Source organism: Quercus lobata, chromosome 5 (genome assembly GCF_001633185.2).
Source record: "Quercus lobata isolate SW786 chromosome 5, ValleyOak3.0 Primary Assembly, whole genome shotgun sequence".
NCBI classification, from domain to species: Eukaryota; Viridiplantae; Streptophyta; class Magnoliopsida; order Fagales; family Fagaceae; genus Quercus; species Quercus lobata.
This window is the reverse complement of record NC_044908.1, coordinates 14,058,480-14,072,592: the sequence shown is the minus strand read 5'-3', so window position 1 is coordinate 14,072,592 and position 14,113 is coordinate 14,058,480. Positions and strand designations below refer to the sequence as shown.

Here is a 14,113-nt window from a genome sequence, read left to right as displayed (position 1 = left end):
CGCGTGTAGGCGCGTGCTGGAGAGAACAGTTATTGGACTTCTTGGGTTTTGCAAATCGGCAGGCTGCGAGGCCAACATAGCAGCGTGTATAAGCATAAACCTACCTGGGAGTCGAGAATTTCAGCGTTGCGTGGGGAGGTTCCGGAGCCGTTGACGACGCGTGCTAGTGCGTGAGGTTGCCGTTGGGGGTTGAGTTCCTGGGTTTTGGTCGCGAGAGGTCATGGAGCATGTCTGTGGTGTTGGTTTCACCAAGTGAAGCTTGGATTTGTACAGATCTGATAAGTTAAGTCACAACTTGCTTGGCTGTTGGATTTTGACACAATACAGAGCCATGGTGGCTGCGAGATGCCATGGAGTCTAGATCCAGCAAGCAAGCATGTGTGACTTCAAATGGTGGTGTGTATGTGATAACCTTCTTTGCTTGCTAGAGACGTATGTTTGATGCCAAGAATGAAGTTTTGCTCTGATACCATGTTAAATATATTATTAGCAACGCGATGTGTTATAACATGTTGTATATACTAGAGTGGATACAGAAGGGGAAGCATAGAATAGGAACATTGAGAATACGAGGGTTACATGGTTCAGCCTTGTCAGCCTACATCCACGGAGAAATCCCTTAAGGGCTACATTTTTATTATGTAAGAGTGTAGTACAATAACCTATATTACAATGAATCCTAACATGATTATTGTAAGGACGCGATTTGTAACGACCCGTAATAGGGTTGGGTTCGCACATAAAAAGGCCCAAACAATATGATTTATAGAGCGTGGGTTTGAAAGGTTAGGCCTTAGTCACTAGACGGCGGGTTTTTCGTGGTGTTCATACATAATTTAAATTGTGTTCGCCCTAGGAGTCTTTCTCCTGAAGGCGGGCTGGGAGGCTCTGGTTTTTGGCCATTTTTCCCAGCCCTTTCTCTGGATTGCTTACTTTTCCTTTTATACTAGCATGTGTTCCTTATCCTTCGTCCACGTGTATGATCGACTTTTCCAGGACTGATACTTGTCCCATCAGCCCATATCCAGAATGGTCGGGGGTGGTTGTAAAAGCTGGAGAGTATGGCTCTGTCAGGCGCAGAGTATTGAATGGCAGTAAGGGCAGCTTTCCCTGGTCATTATACTTTCCAACGTATCCTTCTCTTTTGACTTAGATATTTTATATTTTTTCCAAACTGTTCCTATACCGTTTTTGCCCTTCCTTCCAATGAGACCTCGGATATGCCGAGGACTGAATCATCCTTAGCTGTGTCCCAAGACTATCTTGTACTTGTATTACCTGATCCTGGGCCATAACCTTCCTCGGCTCGGGCCTTGGGCCCTAATGAATAAATGGGCCAGGGCCACGAATTATTGGGCCCTACAATAGCCCCTCAAAATCCTGTTGTCCGACCTCTTGGTTGGAGAGGAGGGTTTTGGTAATGCCAAGCCTTTATTACGGCTCGTTTAACTCGGTCCTTCATTAATGTTGGTGTCTCTTCATCTACCTAAGAAACATACCGGGTTACGAGACATTCCTCTAAATTCATCCACAATGTGTTCCTGCCGTTTGCGTATCCAAAACGCGCCTTTAATGATTTCTCTTTACGAGACCATTTAAATTCGACGGTTATTGACGGTGTGGGGAAGTGGAACGGGTATATTCTTGTTTACAGATTTTCTTGGAAATCTGGACAGATTAAATATCTCCCGTTTTGCCCTTCATATAAGAAGAAAAGCCAGAGGTTATTTCTCTCGTACGACAACCCTTTTAATCCTCCTGAAATCTGAAACACTTAGCCTCCTCCAGAGTTTACTTTATCCGCTAGTTACACCTTAAATTGTGTTACGTTTGAGATAGGAGTAAGCAATGAAGGAACCACACCCTTCCCAGAAGTACCATGTTTTTATGAAGCTGAAAATGGCTCGGTCCGGGCAGGGATGGCCGAGACTCAAGATCCTTCTTACCCTCCTTTCAGCCAAAATCCGAAGCAGGGGCTCGTCGCATCGAACTTTTGGCGCGACTAAGCCGGGGTCACCCATTATCAGTACCAGCCGCTCTCTCATGAGCATAGCTAACATAGCGCCAGCGTGTTAGGAGTCAAGACTGACGCAGGGACAAAGTATCCCTGCTTCTTCCTCTCTTCCTTCATTGGCGCCTCCTTTTGCCTCTCTTTCTTCTTCTTTCCACCACCAAATCCATCCTGGTGCTTTTCCTTCTTCCTCTTCTTCTCTTCTCCCTCCAAGGAAGGTCCTCCTCTCAATATGGAGGCTAATGGGACAGAATTTGGAAGGACTTGGGAGCAGAGCTTAAAGAGATTTCTGGCCATTCGTTTGTTGTTGTTGTTTTGTTTTGTTTTTTTTGTTTTTGTAACTTGTTTTCAATATAGGCTTGTTTAAGCCCCGCTTTGTACACTGTAATACCCCTTTATACTAATAAAAATTATCATTACTTTATTTTGTATGTTCTATCTCTTCTTTTTGGAATGGATATGTTGTAAATAGACGCGTTACTTTGCAACTTCTCTTTTATTTACATACTTTGAACAATGCTTGGGGCCAAAACCCCAGTTAATAAAAAGATCTTGCTCTGTGCTTACTGAACTCATCCGAATTACTAATATTGACTCGAACAAATGATACTTAGGGCTGAAATCCTTATTAAGAAGAAAAGGAAAAGATATTATGTTGAGCTTATTAGGGCTGTCTGGCACAATACCGCCGACCAGAGAACACAATACTTAGGGCTGAAACCCCTATTAAGAAGAAAGACGTTATCATGAACTTACGAGTGCTGTTCGGCACAATAATACTAACTTGAACAAATGACACTTAGGGTAAAAACCCTTGCTAAGGAAAAAATATTATTATGAACTTAATAGAGTTGTTTGGCACAATAATACTAGCTTGAACAAATGACACTTAGGGTTGAGGTCCTTAGTAAGAAGAAAAGGAAAAGATATTATGTTGAGCTTAATAGAGTTGTCTGGCACGATAATGCCGACTTGAGAAAGCAACACTTACCCCAAAAATAGCCGACATGACCGCTGAATGCTCGGTGCGGTGTAGGAGGTAATCATTCGAAGACATATAACCCAAAAATGAACAGCCCCTACAGGTTGCTGAGTAATATGGTGTTTTACCATCTTCCTAATAACTTTCATAGCTTTAACCTCTTATGGTTTTTGACCCGAGGATTGAGCAACTTAGAATTTTTACTAAGTAGCTGACCTTTCCATAGGTTTGAGTCCGAGGACCAAGCAATATCTTGGTTCTGTCCAAAACTTGATTTTGATAAGTAGTTGGTTTCCCCATAGGTTTGAGTCCGAGGACCATGCAATACCTTGGTTCTGTCCAAAACTTGATTTTTATAAGTAGTTGGTTTCCCCATAGATTTGAGTCCGAGGACTATGCAATACCTAGGTTCTGTCCAAAACTTGATTTTTGATAAGTAGTTGGTTTCCCCATAGGTTTGAGTCCGAGGACCATGCAATACCTTGGTTCTGTCCAAAACTCAGTTTTTGATAAGTAGTTAGTTTCCCCATAGGTTTGAGTCCGAGGACCATGCAATACCTTGGTTCTGTCCAAAACTTGATTTTGATAAATAGTAGGGGGGAATTAACCCCTCGGCTATGGCATGAGACCTTGGTTTTGAGGGAATTAGCTCCTCGGCCAAGCCCCTAGAACCATCTGTGCGGCTGACGCTACAAAGCGTAGCCCCTAGTAAAGAAACATAGCCCCTAGTGGAACTTTACGCAAGAACACTACAACCGGCTGTTAGAAATGACAAGGGAACTGTCTCGACTTACCGCCTATGCCAACACACAAGTCTTCCCCACAGACGGCGCCAATTGTAAGGACGCGATTTGTAACGACCCGTAACAGGGTTGGGTTCGCACATAAAAAGGCCCAAACAATATGATTTATAGAGCGTGGGTTTGAAAGGTTAGGCCTTAGTCACTAGACGGCGGGTTTTTCGTGGTGTTCATACATAATTTAAATCGTGTTCGCCCTAGGAGTCTTTCTCCTGGAGGCGGGCTGTGAGGCTCTAGTTTTTGGCCATTTTTCCCAGCCCTTTCTCTGGATTGCTTACTTTTCCTTTTATACTAGCATGTGTTCCTTATCCTTCGTCCACGTGTATGATCGACTTTTCCAGGACTGATACTTGTCCCATCAGCCCATATCCAGAATGGTCGAGGGTGGTTGTAAAAGCTGGAGAGTATGGCTCTGTCAGGCGCAGAGTATTGAATGGTAGTAAGGGCAGCTTTCCCTGGTTGTTATACTTTCCAGCGTATCCTTCTCTTTTGACCTAGATATTTTATATTTTTTCCAAACTGTTCTTATATCGTTTTTGCCCTTCCTTCCAATGAGACCTCGGATATGCCGAGGACTGAATCATCCTCGGCTGTGTCCCGAAACTATCTTGTACTTGTATTACCTGATCCTGAGCCATAACCTTCCTCGGCTCGGGCCTTGGGCCCTAATGAATAAATGGGCCAGGGCCACGAATTATTGGGCCCCACAATTATATATAGGCGACTAAACACTAAACTATCAGTACAAGCAAGAGTGGGCTTGGGCCAATTACATTGGGCTAATATGTTTAATATATCTCTAACATGCTCATTGATTTTTCCCCAATTTCATTTATTCCCATAGCAAGAATTTAAAGATCGGATTATACAGAGAATAAGAAATAAGAATTTTTTTTTATAGGAAAATAAATAAGAACATGGTTTCTCATTTTTTGGTCCAATTTAATAAGTGGTCAAATTGGTGATTTAATAAGCAATTTAATTTATACTTATTTAATAACTAAATTAATTAATTAAACTATAAATTAATAATATTAATTGAAATTTTTCAAAAAAAAAAAATTCAAGTGAAATTTCTCCTCTTTTTACATTAAGAAAATAGAAGTAACAAAACTTAATTAGTTAATTTATAATTACAAAATAAGAAATTTTTGAATCCATAACTCTAATTACCCCAGCTCACCACCATGCCGAACACAACCATTATGATGGCGAATTCAAAAAAGCATTTCAACGACTGAGTCAAAGTATAGAATAATCAGTTGAAAAGATTGACAGTCGTTGAAAATTCTACTAATACATTTTGCATAAAATTAAGATTGAAAATGGAGAGATGAAAAGCTAAATCTAACCCTCTCTTGGAAGATGGTACAGAATTAATTCCACTCAAATTAATTTACAAAATCAAAACCCATCTTGCATAATTACCCACAATTAAAGCAAATAAGAAAAAGAATAGAATGACCAACACCTCCCAACACAATGACTTTAAGCATCAATTGGATGTAAGAAATCTAAAACAGTCGAAGAAAAATATAATACCTCTAGTCATGTTGTTCAAATGATTTGTACAGAAAATCACATTGCAAAAGAATGAGTTGTTAATGAATTTTTCTAGTCTATGGCCAATGCCTTAAAAATTCTTTGATAGAAAACAGTCTTTTAAAGGCTAGACTAGGGACTCTTCCAATTTAATGTTTGTTCTCTTTAATATATATTCCTTCCATCAAAAAGTTTAATTGAGAGTTACTTTAAAGTGTTTATTTACTAAATAACATCTATCCACTAAGTGACATTTTAAGTGATGTTAACAAATACACTCTAAAAATATTGGTCTTTATCTATCACTCTAAAATAAATTTATATATATTGTAATTAATGAATTAGAGTAAATTTTATGCAAACCATAAGCCTCATAATAGAGATAATCTTACATTCTCCCATGTGGCCCACATGACATTTAAATAACTTGACGAGTCATAGTCAAAGTAATATAAAGATATTACCTATGCCATTTTGTTGTGAAATGCTCTCACTCAAATAAATAATCCAATACACGAATCATGACGGTAATACTCTTAACAAGTACTTCCATGTATTACAATGTATGGTACTCCCTGTGTGAGTATTTTATGAACCATTAATTCTTTATGAATAAACTATCTATTAGCCATTCAAGTACCCGTTCATATCTCGCCCACGGATAAAACTATATTTATATTTATACTTTGGGTCCGTTTAAGAATAGCTTATTTAGCTGAAACTGAAAATTTTTTACTGAAAATTCTGTAAATAAAACTAAAAGTTGGCTAAAATAATATAATAAGACCTATGAATATTACAAAAAAAAATGCAATGGGCCCATGAATAGTAGCCAAAATAAGCTAAATAGTAAAAAAAATGCCCAATATAAGCTTATCCCAAACGCAATATTTATATGCAGAAAATAAATACTTTGCCTTTTTCTCTATGAATAACCAAATATATCCTAAATACAAAACAATTAGAGAGAAATTAAACATCAAATAAGCTACCAAGTCCCACATGTTCCACGTGGTTTTTATACCAAGTCGCCTTTTTATTTCTTAACATTCTCTCTAACAATAGGGTGCTTTATGCTGCTATACTTCGGCTCCACTTCTATAATTCTTAGGGAAGAAAAATGATTGTCGCAAAATTTTTAAAGGTCTATATATAGAATCGAAAATCTTGAGACCAGTGACAAAATTCTTTAACCATAATGCATGTGTTGTAGCTTCATAGTATTCAATATCGAAAATCTTGAGAACTGTGATAAAATTCCCTAACCATGTTGCATGTGTTGAGCTTCATAGTATTTAATAGCCTCTATGGTAGATGGAGCAACAATTGTTTGTTTAGTACTTCTCTAAGATATATCACCTCCAATATATATATATATATATATATATATATATATATATATACATATATATATATACATGCATGTAAGTCAACCTGTAATCAGTGGTTCCTTGTAAGTATCACATGACCTTTTTTGCAGCTTTCCAATGATCCAAACTAAGGTTGCTTTGATATTGACCTTCTACAAAACTGATATCAGGCCTTGTGAGACTTGTGCATACAGCAAGCTACCAACTGAAAATACATATGGTATGTTCTTCATTTTCTTTTACTCTAATTGAATCTAAGGACATTGATTATAACTAAGTTTGTCTCCTTTCAAAATGGGTGCTACTGTACGTGTACAACATTTCATTCCAGATCTCTTCAAAACCCTTTCAATGTAGGCCTTTTGAGACAATCCTAATCCTAACTTTCTTTGTGATCTATCTCTGAAATGGCAATGCTAATGACACATAAAGGTTGTCCAAAATCCTTCATCTCAAAATATTGAGAGAGACCATTTTCTCTCATTTAGCAAACTCAAATCACTAATTGCAAGTAAAATGTCATCTACATATAAAACTAGAAAAATGTATTTATCCCCACTAAATAAGGACAAAAGCAGCCACAACATTTTCTATTTTGGCCAAGTTAATTAAGGACAAGAACATTTTGTGTATACTTTCACTACTTAAGGCGAAGCAAAATGAAAATACAATTGTTTATCACCTTCCACAAAACCTTTATGATATAAACAGATGTTTTATCTTACATAGTCCACCACTAACTATAGTTAGTCCTCTACGTAATTGAACAAAAAATCAACATAAATTAAAGTTGAATGGAAACAAGACATTTTAACTCCTATTTTCTAATCATACATGCTAATGTTTCCCACAAAATACAGCGTGCTACCACCACCATAACCCATCCCACAATCTCGAAAACCCCCATGATCTAATTGGTTGATATTCACTGAAACAGTTGATTTCAGTAACCAAGTACACACACTCATGCATATAAACACCACCTAAGAGTATTCAAACTAGTCAACTAATCTAAGGGGGAGGAGGTGCACCATGCCCCACTGCAGCCAATTCAGGACTGACCTTCTATCCAGCTTCTTCAAGTATGCAGATGAGTTCCTTTGCAAATATGGTGTTTCCAGCTGTGAAGAAAGTTAATGCAGTTCCTTTTGCCCCAGCCCTTCCAGTTCGACCAATGCGGTGAATATACTCCTGGAAGTCATAATTGATCACATAATTCGCGTCCTTCACATCTGCCCCAAAACCTAAGCACATCACAAGTCATAAGAAACGCAGTAGGATAACAACCTCTCACATCAGAATCTTATTTAGATCAGAAAACATGTGACCTTAAGTCCTTAATACATTTCTGCATGCACGAGTGTTGTTGTTGCTGAAAATAAGTGTTCAAGGGCAATATCCATAGACATGAAAACAAGTGGCTCAACAGACATACAAGCAGAATCCACGTGACAAATAACACCAACTTAGATAAAAAAGATGTTCAAGAGACAGTTAGAGACCACTAAATATAGCAAAGCAATAACTAAAAAACATGAATCTTTCAAAATGACCAAGTAGCAGCATCAGAATAGAAAATATAACAAATGAGTGCAAACAAGAAATAAAGGTGGATCTCCAATATATGCAGCAAAGAGCTGAGTGAAATGGCTCGCATCTGTTTAATCAATGAAAAGCATGATCAATACTAAAAAATGTTCTCTATAAACCTGATAAAATTAAAAGAAGACTTAAAATAGGGACAACAAGAATATCTAGGATAAAGATTTCTTACCAAAATGAGTTGATAATGATGATGATGAGTGCTATTAGTTATTGTTTACCAACACAATTTCCTGTACTAAAAATGAATTTCTATCAAGTCTTTGAACAAGCATTAAAGTTTTATCTCCATTCCCAAACCACAAGCTGCAACATCTGTTGCAGTCATAATAGGACTCCTGCCAGCTTTAAACTCTGAGAGGACCCAACCCTTTCTGCTTGACTTTTATCTCCATTAATTGAAAGAGCTTGCCAACCCATCAATGCAAAGCTGCCGGGTGACCTGATCACATCCTTCCTTGGTAGTCATGAAGATCAGTATTCGGCTGCCATCCATGATATCCTCCAGCAAATTAACCAATCTGGAAAATCAAACCTATCAGTAAAATGTCTGCATCAAATCCCATATGTTGAGATCTTAAAGAAATTAGATTATACAAGAACAAAATAGAAATTGGGCCTACTTGTTATTAGTATTTTCAATTAAAGCCTAACAAAAAACACCATCAAATGCTTTGATTTGTTACAAACCTAATGTACAAGGTGTTGATTGTTGAAATCAAAAATTCAAAGACAAAATTAACACTCAGGTTAAACTCCAATAGTGATATTTGTAAAAGAAATCTGTGTAAAAGTCTATATTTGTAGTTTCTATCAAAATAAATGAAACATAATATTATGTCAAAGAACTATACAATATAATTCAAAAAGCTTAAACAATCCAATAGGTAAAAGGGCCCATGTAAGAGCCTTAGCAACCTTCAGTTGAAGCTTTAAAGACAAGAATCATATTATTCCAAATGTTGGAAGATGTAGAAAATGTTTTCCACCATAAAAAACGTACTTAATATAATGTCGGCTGTAAGATAAAATTCAGAAAAAACTTATATGATCCAGTTGGTGGGAGTTCCCATGTAAAAAACCTAGCCTTTTCCACCATACCAAACATCAAAAATTAAATAAAAATTTTCCACCAAGATAGAAGAAACAAAATATTGTGTTAACAAGATGTAAGATAGAATTAAAAAGGCTTAAATGATCCAATAGGTAACAGGTTTCATGTGAGAGACCTAGCATCTTGCTGAAGCTTGAGTGACAAGTGCTCCACATTATAGAATGCCTGCTATATCCTCAAACGAAGACCACTACTGCCTCCATCAACAAATGCAGTAACAACAATTTCTTTTTGGACTAAGTCAAATAAGAACAAGAACATTGTGTGCATTCTTTCACTACTTTAGGGCAAAGCAAAATGAAAATACAATTGTCTATCTTATATATATATATATTAAAAACTATCAACTTATATAGAAAAGCTACACAGAAACAGAGAGTGGATGAAAGAGAAAGTTTGACCACAAAGCTAGTAATGAATACCTCTCAAACTATATAAGACCATAACATGCAAATAATATATTTCCTTTATCTGACCACTCAGTCAATTTCCATGTAAATTTAATGAAACCAGATTTACTACCCCTGAAGTCTTCTTGTATACTCCAGTTTTTCTTTCTCAAACCTGACTAAGACACAAACAAGATATTAAAAATGATCACCAGATGTAGGTCCTACAGATTAAAAAGATTGTACGTAGTGCACAAAGGTACCACTTTTGCAGGGTCTGAGAGAGATGAGTGGTGGGCCTCCTTACGCCTAATTATAAAGCCATCAATATTTGTTCAGGGATTAGTTAAGTAGGTGAGTGAGTTTGAGCAAATAGAATATGTTGCCACTCACCTATATTATTATAAGCTCCTAATGAGCCATTTGAATGACTCCAATGTACTTATTGTTACAGTATGCAAGATACCATGTACACCCAAAGAAATTGATACTTTGTCTATTCAACATATTGCTCATTGCCTTATTATAGACATGGATAAAGCCAAAGATTACAGGTATATGATTTTAATCGTATCAAGTAGTAGAGCTTTAGCTGGCCAGTTAAAAATTATGCAAGAATTGCATTCTGTGCGTATTTTTTTCTCCCACCGTTTGTAATGATTATGTTTAAGTATTTTTCTGCATCACAATAATCAATACCAATTATGCTAGAAGGAAAAGGATTGCGATTATGGTTTGTCACTTAGAAAGATAGACAAATAAGTCTTTTACTTGGTCATTGGCTATAAGATTAATGATAAATAGCCAAAAAAATCACTCTGATTAGGCAAGCTGTACTAATACAATGAAGGATGCCTTGAGCTATTGCAGTTACTACCATTTTAACAAAACAAGAAGAAATTTCATTGACAAAAACTCCAGGATTTCCAAAATGAAGGAATATGCATCCTTTTATAAACATGCATGGATCGAAACCTGTAGCAAACTAAAAGTTTAAGTAACCACATGGTATTCACGTAGTGATCTTGCCTCTACTTCAACTAACTGGGAGGGGAGGGTTTTGGGGACCAGAAATAAGTTTTTTATAAACGCCCTTTGTGCTTGGGTAGAAGAAAAGTAGAATCATGAATCCCACACAAGACATAAAATGTTTATTTCCGAACAGTATATATAAATATATAATTTACTTGTCAAAAAAATAGAACAGTGTATTAGCCCTATATTGCGTTTCTAGATTTTTTAGGGCACAGGAGGAGCAAAGAGCAAGAACTTAAGTAATTAGATGTCACATAAACAATTAAGATCTAAATCCATAAAGGCTAGAGTCAACATATTCTCACACAATTTCTCAACTAGAAAGAATCATAAATCCCACACAAGGTCAATCTTGGAACACGAAATTCCATTAATCACATTCACTTCTCTACAAAACCATTAATCAGAAACCACCCCCTATGATTGATTGTATCAAGAAATCCTCATAAAATGATGCTAAAACCATAATCCCTCTCCTAACAACAGAATACCCAACAACAAACAATATCAAGAAAAGCAATCGATAATCTTAAAAAACCATTCTTTTAAGCTGAAATCTCTCAAAACCTATTACATCATTTTTTAAATTTAATCACTTTGTATACTAATAAACACTCACATATATAAATGTATAGGAAATTAAGATAAATAGAGAATTACAAAGCTGATGAATAAGAAAAAGAATGGGACCTCCAACAGCAAGGTTGACAGCCAAAGGCATAGGCCAGAGAAACTTGTAACACCGAGCAAATGACTCTTTTGGTGGTGGTTGAGGTGACAAAGCTGAAGCTAAAGCTGCGTTTGGATTGCGCTGAAAATCAGCGCGTTTGCGTTTTTCATTTTTTTTTTTTTTTTTTCACGCATTTTTCAAACTTGCGGTTACTGTTCATGATGTACTGTTCAATAAACAGTAATCACAAATTTTGATTTTTCAAACTTTTTTTTAGCCCATCAAAGTGTACTGTTTACGACCCATAAATTTCACTTTTTAGTAATTTTTTCATTAAAAATGGGTCCCACGGTACTATTCATACATTTAAAAATTATTTTACTACAGTATTTTTCAATTTTCAATTTCAGTTTTCAGTTGTATCCAAACGGACCCTTAATCTCAGCAAAATAAGTTTCAATTTTGTAATTAAAAAAAGAGAAACTATTATTATTTAAAAAAAAAAAAAAAAAACAGCTAAGGGGAACGGCGTCGTTCCCCTGCCGCCCCTGAAAACAAAATATATTCACCAGCAGCTTCGATCAGAAAACCTTGGTGGCTTTGCAAAGAGATCAAAAAAACGATTCACATAATCTACATGTTTGAACACCCAAAATCTGGATTCTAACATATCTTCAACACCCAAAAGAACCCATTTGAAATAACCAAAACCCAAACGAATAGAACCCCTTAAAACCCATTTGGACAGAGAACAAAACCCACAATATTCATTAGCCAATTTCGTATCCTTAAAATAAATTTTATTGAAAAAAAAAACCAACAACAAACGACAACATCGAAAGAGAAGATGTACAAACCATTTTTGTTTGGGTGTGGTGTACAAGTAGAGCAAGTTTGTTGTCTCACTAAGCTCTCTGCAAAGCCAAACAAGGTTTCTGAACGAAGCTGCTTGTGAATATTTTTGTTTTCAGGGGCAGCAGGGGAACGACGTCGTTCCCCTTTAGCTGCCGTTTTCTTTTTTTTAATAACAGTTTCACTCTTTTTTAATTACGAAATATAGAAAACTAGTCGGAAATCTGTGCAACGCACGAGAACTTACTTATTTATAATAGACTAAAATAATTTTATAAAATTTTAAATTGATTATAAAACTATACTATTGCGTGAATTGCTCCTATCTTTTTGAGTTACAATTTGATGAATAAGCCAAACTTAGATATTGAAAAAAAAAATAACTAAAAAGTTCTGATGTTAAAACGTTTGAAAGAGGAAAAAAATCAGAAAATTTACTGGCATTGCCTAGAAATTATTAAAACAAAGCAAAATATATATGACTACCAAATAGAGAAATATAAGAGAAAGATAGGTTACCTTCAAGAAAATAATCCATAGTTATAACAGTTGAAATTTGCTAAACTGTTTCAAATATTGCAAAAAATTGAACCCAAAAATTTAGATGGTCAAACTTTCAAAAGACAATAAAATTAAAAATCAAAACATTCAAAACCTACAAATTATAAAAACAAAACAAAAAAAAAAAGTCATTATTGCGAGACAATTTCAGTAAGGATGGAAAGCTTTTCTAAGTTTTTTTTATCCAATTCTTCCTAATTGATGAAAAATTTGGTTCAAACATTGTCAAACACTTTGAAGGTGCAAATAATATAGGCTTCCAACATAATTTTTAATTAATAAACAAAGAAGCATGACACTATAAGAGAAAACATAAGATAACATATAGTGCATATATCTTACTTCACAGCTATGAGAAAATATCCACACAAAAGGAATTGAAAACTTGTACATACGTCTCCATAAGTTCTAAGTTTTTTTATCCAATTCTTCCTAATTGATGAAAAATTTGGTTCAAACATTGTCGAACACTTTGAAGGTGCAAATAATATAGGCTTCCAACATAATCTTTAATTAATAAACAAAGAAGCATGACACCATAAGAGAAAACGTAAGATAACATATAGTGCATATGGTGCATATACCTTACTTCACAGCTGTGAGAAAATATCCACACAAAAGGAATTGAAAACTTGTACATATGTCTCCATAAGGTAAAGCTTAAGGTTATATAATCTAAAATAATATAGAATATAGCATCTTTGAACCACACAAAAAGTTAGCAAACTTACTACAATATTTGTAGTTATACTATATATTGTAAAGTACTACTCCATACAAAACAAAAGCAAAAAAAACTAATTCACAAAAAAGAGAAAAAGCAATAGCAAGCGTACCAAAGAAATTGAAGGTTAGGGTTTTCTCTTTTAGTGGAGACGGACAGAGGAGATTGCTTTAGGGTTTTCAAAGATTTTGTCTCTTATATATATATATATATATATATATATATATATATATATATATAAGAGACTCATGTTAGGACTCTCTCACTATTTAGTTTTAAAAATTAAAATTTTTTTAAATTAAAATGATGATGTGGAAAATTGTGGGAGTTTCAAAGGCTTCGGTTTTATATATATAGATAAAAATAAAAGCTCAAAACTACGCTGTTTTGGTTAGTAAGCAGGAAAAAACTAACAAAAACTTAACAGAATACTTAATTGACAAAAATTAAAATTTAAAAGA

The 14,113-nt window shown here is 35.4% G+C and overlaps 1 long non-coding RNA gene across 2 annotated transcripts; it reads right to left on the bottom strand.

The window, feature by feature from the left end:
- Nucleotides 1-7,489: 7,489 nt before the first annotated feature.
- On the bottom strand, nt 7,490-11,668 carry LOC115988572. Of its 2 annotated transcripts, none has more exons than XR_004091579.1 (3): nt 11,536-11,668; nt 8,480-8,828; nt 7,490-8,362 (listed from the first exon to the last, which is right to left on the bottom strand). It is a non-coding gene; the product is annotated as an uncharacterized LOC115988572 (long non-coding RNA). The 2 variants fall into 2 exon arrangements; XR_004091581.1 differs by lacking the exon at nt 11,536-11,668 and adding an exon at nt 9,537-11,470.
- Nucleotides 11,669-14,113: the final 2,445 nt, after the last annotated feature.